This window comes from Sarcophilus harrisii, chromosome 1, assembly GCF_902635505.1.
Source record: "Sarcophilus harrisii chromosome 1, mSarHar1.11, whole genome shotgun sequence".
NCBI lineage: Eukaryota > Metazoa > Chordata > Mammalia > Dasyuromorphia > Dasyuridae > Sarcophilus > Sarcophilus harrisii.
Window position 1 is genome coordinate 83,816,999 of NC_045426.1, and position 5,410 is coordinate 83,822,408.

Genomic DNA, 5,410 nt, shown 5'->3' on the forward strand with positions numbered 1-5,410 from the left:
GGGAGAAATTGAGAAAGATCCATATATAACTATAGATAGATAGATAGGCAGACAAACAGACAAACAGACAGACAGGCATCTATCTATAGTTTTGGGAGAAGACCGATAGCTGGGGGGATCCAGAAAAATTTCATGTAAAAATGATGCTTGAGAGATCCCTTTTTGAGTCTTAAAGGAAACAGTGATTCAAAATAGTAGTAGAGGTGAAGAGGAATCAGGAAATCTGTATGATACCCCGCTTCCTCCAAGTAGAATTTAAGCTTCCTGAGAACTCGGTCTCTCTGGTATTGAGCACTGGGTCTATTACAAAGAAGGAACTCAACAAGTTACTCAGTGTTAGATGTAGACAGGTAGCACGGTGCATGGAGTGCTGGAGTCAGGAAGACTTTCAGACACTTAACCTTCTGTGTGATCCTCAGGATGTCATTAACCTCTCTCTGACTCAGTTTCCTCATCTGTGAAATGGGAATAATAATAATAGCACCCATGTCCCAGGGTAATGGTAAGGATTAAAAAAGAAAACCTAGGTAATATGAGTATAGTGTTTTGCTTTGTGGTTATTGTTCATCCATATCCAGCTCTTTATGGCCCCATTTGGAGTTTCCTTGACAAAGATGCAGAAGTTATTTGCCATTTCCTTCTCCGATTCTTTAGAGATGAGAAAGCTAAGGCAAACAGTTAAATGACTTTGCTCAGTGACTTACCTCTATTAAATGTCTGAAGCTGGATTGGAACTCAGGTTTTCCTAACTCCTGAGCAAGTGCTTTAATCACGTCACCATCTGGCTGCCCTTATACACCTTAAAGCCCTTCATACATACTAAGTATTTTTTTTTTATTATAGCTTTTTATTTACAAGTTATATACATGGGTAATTTTACAGCATAGACAATTGCCAAACCTTTTGTTCCAATTTTTCCCCTCCTTACCCTTCCCCCCCCCCAAATGGCGGGTTGACCAATAATGTTAAATATGTTAAAGTATAAATTAAATACAATATAAGTATACCATACATACTAAGTATTATAACAAGTGTTTTTTCCTCTCATTGCTCTAAATCCTTTTACAATGTAGATCTCAGTGTTATCATTCAAGTGAAGCAGTGCTCTGGGTTTACATGACACTTTGTCTCTGCCTCTGTCTCTGTCTCTGTTCTCTGTTTCTGTCTCTCTCTGTCTCTCTCTCTCTCTGTCTCTGTTTCTTCCTCCCTCCCTTGCCACCCACCCCTTCCCCTCTTACCTGTTTGATTTCTCCTCTATCTCCTTTGCTTAATTATCACCTACAAAATAGCTCCTAACTGGGGGCAGGGAGAGTACCCCAGGATTCTGTCCTGGGATCTCTTCCATTTTCTCTCCATTCTTGGTGAACCAATTCATCTGTTAGCATGGGGCTTAATTATCCTCTCTAAGTTGATGACTCCTAGATCTATAGATCCAGTCCTCTTTCCTTTTCTGAGCTGCAGCCTGATTTCACTGAGGATCTAATGAACCTTTTGATCTGTTCATCAGGAGCCTCAAATTTAACACGTCCCAAACTGAACTTCTTATTCCCCCCCTCACCCAAACTTATTCCTCTTCCACACTTCCTTATTTCTACTGAGTGTGTTCCCATCTTCCCAGCTGCCCAGACTTGCGGCTTTGATGCCACCCCCCCAAGTGCTCCTTCTCTTTCACCCCCCAAGTATCCTCAGCTGCCAAATCTTATTTCTCCCCTTTTTTGTGTCCTTTTTTCTCCACTCAAAGTCACCTCCTTGGTTTGAGCCCTCATCATCTCTCACCAGGACTAATGTCCTGACTGGTCTTTCCACCTCAGATCTCTCTTTTTTTCTGACACAACCTTCACAGATTTTCTTAAAGTGTAGATCCAACCATGTCACTCCCCTCCTTAGTAAATGCCAGTGAATATTATCTCAAGTCAAATATACTATTTACAATTAAAGCTCTTCTTGACCTATATGTACAAAAATATGTATAGCAAGTCTTCATGTGATGGCCAAGAATTGGAAACCGAGGTATTGCCCATCAATTGGGAAATGGCTGAACAAGTCTGTGGCATATGATAGTGATGGAGTACTATTGTGTTAGAAGAAATGAAAGCAGGATGCTTTCAGAAAAACCTCAGAAGACTTATATGAACTGATGCTAAGGGAAATGGACAGAACTGTATACAAAAACAGCGATACTATAATGATTATTAATTGTAAAAGACTTAGTTACTCTGATCACAGCAATGATCTAAAACAATTCTAAAGGATTCATGGTGAAAATTGCTATCTACCCCCTAGAGAGAAAACTGATGGAGTCTCAGTGCAATTTGAAGCATAAGTTTTTTTGCACTTTATTTTTCTTGTGTGCATGTGTTGGTTTTTTTTTGGGGGGGGGGTTGTTGCAACTTGGCTAATATAGAAATATATTTTGCATCATTCCACAGGCATAATTGATATCACATTCCTTGCCTTCTCAGTGGGTGGGGGAGGAGCAAGAGAGAGGGAGAGAATTTGAAACTCACATTTTCTTAAATGTTAAAAATAAGTAAATAATCTTTTAAAAAATTTAGAAAATGAAAGTCTTTCATGGCCTACCTCCAACCTATCTTTCCATTCTTAGTAGACATCACTCCATTTAACACAAACTATGGTCCAAAAGAACTGGGCTTCTTTCTGTTTTATCATATATTCCACTCGTGTCCAGTCATCTTGTCTTTGCCTCCCTGCCCCCTAGAATGCACTCCATCCCCACTTTCATCTCTAGAGCCCTTAGTTACTTCAAGACCTAGCTCAAGTATCACCTTCTATAGGAACTCTTTCCAGATGTTCCCAGCAGCCAAGCCCTCAAATCACTAACATCTGTTTCCTCTAACTAAATTACAAGTTCACTGCGGGTAGAGATTGTGCTTAGCACGGGGCCTGGTACACACTAGATGCTTAATACATTTTTGGTGTTTGAAATCAATGGACCTGCGCCGGAGGGTAAGGTAGGAAGGCAGGGAAGAGGTCCAAGGGGCTCCCTTCTGGGGGACATTGTTTTCCCCTCTCTGGGGCTGTCTTTCACTTTCTCCGGAAGAGTACACTGGTCAAAATACGGCCTGACCTTTGACAGAGTTGTTAGCATTGCCCTTGTGTTATTTCCAGATCACCTCAAATGCCCTGAGAGTGTCAGAGGTGGAAAACAATCACAGAGTTTGAACTAGATCTAGACCTTGGAGGTCACCGAGTCCCTTGACCCCAGAAGAGAAGGGAGGAACAGATTGGTCAGTGATTTGCCTTGGATCACGGGGGTGGTTGAGGGTCTGCCATGGGATTTGAACTCAGGTCCCGGGGAGTCCCAGTGCCTCTTTATCCATACCTAGGGCTTCTTCTCTTAGAGATTAAAAGGTTATATAGTTCAGTTTTACAGATGAGATGACTGAGGCTGAGACCAGGCAAGTTGTCTGAGACCAAAAGGCGATCAGAGGGACCATGCAGCAAATGCTGATTCCAGAGCCAGCCTCTCTGCTCCTGGCCGGCTGCCTCACAGCTCAGGAGTCACCTTATCCTTTCCCTGAGCTGGAGGGGAAGGGATGAGGAGATACTGAACTGTGGGTGAGGTCCAGTTCTCCTGCCTCGGTGGGTCCTAGGTGCCCGATGCCTCTGGTCCAGAAGGGCTGAGACAGGCCGCATCGGGGAGGCTGGGGAAGCCAAGGTGGCTGCCCCTCCTACTCCTCCTGGAGGGCCCACTACTCCATCCGTCAGGGGTCAGCTAGGTTAATGAATCCCTCCCGTCTCTGCCTGGGAGACAGGCCGGGGCAGGAGCTTCTCAAAGGCAGGGGTATACTAACAGGAAGCTTTCGGCCCAGCGGCTGTTCCACTAAACACACAAAGCCACAGCTCCTGTATGTCTGGGCCGTGTGGGGCTCCTCTCTGGGGACCCTCGGAGGATCATAGGCTTTGTGGCCGGAAGGAACCGTGGCCGGAGTTTAGCGATCCAAATGCCTCATTTCACAGATGAGAAAACTGAGGACCACCGAGGGCCAAAGGCTGCACCTTCTAGCTTTCCGCAGATCACAGGATTTCCGGGAAGAAAACACTCTGTAAAATGAAAGGTAGCAGAGACAGAAGTCAAAGACAGGTCTCTTGACCTCAGGTCTAGAGATCCTTCCATTATTCCACAGCTGCCCCTATATATCTCGACTTGATGGCCCAGGGGAACCACAGAAACTAACCCCAGAGAAGCCCCACTTGGCTTTCCTGCTGACAGGCCCTCCCGCTCTGTTTGGAAGGGCCCCTTCTCGAAAGGAAGCTGCCCCGTTCTGGGTTAGGCGAGACATCTATCCATCAGCCTGGCGGGCAGCTGGGGCCCGGGTGGATTTATGGGGCAGAGTCTGGGGCCAAACAGCTGCTGCTTGCAATTATGGGGACTGGGCCTCTTCCAGCCAGGTGTGCTCCTGCATCAGCCCACCCTGCCCCTGTGGGCCTGGCTCTCCCCCCCGGAGCACCACCCATCCTCCCCAAGGCTGCCACCTCCAGGCAGGAGTCCATTAAGGCCCATCATCATTCTATAGGGGTCCTGGGCTACCACATCCTTCTGATGGAGGATTATCTCAGGAATCTGTCCAGGCCCCCACACCACTACAGCTCCCCTTCCTCACCCTCCACCCCAGCACACACATAAGCGTGTACACACTCCCCCCAAATACAAACATTCACGTAGGGAAAGACATCATAGAATCACAGAATTTTACAATCCTAAGGGACCTCAATGGCCACATAGTCTAAGTCAGACCCTAAAGGAAGGGTTCTTAACTATATTTGGGGGCCTGGATCCTTTTGAGAGTCTAGTGAAGCCTATGGGCCCCTTTGCAAAATAATGCTTTTAAATGAAACAAGGACATAAGATTCCATAGGAAGCCAATTATAAAGAAATAATAATTATCAATTTTTTTTAAAAAAAGGTTAATGGACTTGATGCTAAGAACCCATCCCCTAGGGAAATCTTCAAACATACGTGACAAATATTCACCCCTGTCTACACGGAGATCTCTGGGAGGGGGAAACCCATCAGCTCCCGAGGCAGCACATTCCATTTTTGGACAGCTCTAATTATTAGGAAGTTTTTTCTGATCTCAAGCCTAAATTTGCTTCTTTGCACCCTCCACCCTTTGCTCCTGGTTCTCTCCCCCAGGGGACAAGAATTCTAATCCCTTTTTCTATTGAGAGCCCTTCAAATACAGACAGCTATCATATATTCTCCAAGGTTTTCTTCTCCAGGCGAAACAACCTCAATTCCTTCAGCTTGTCTTCATTTGATATGGTCTCCCATCTGTGCAGGGTCTTGGAAATTCCAGAGCACTGCCATAGCCCATCTCGGCTTTAATCCTTAGGTGAGACCCTCAGAGTAGAGGTTATTATCCCCATTGTATAGCTGAGGAAGGGC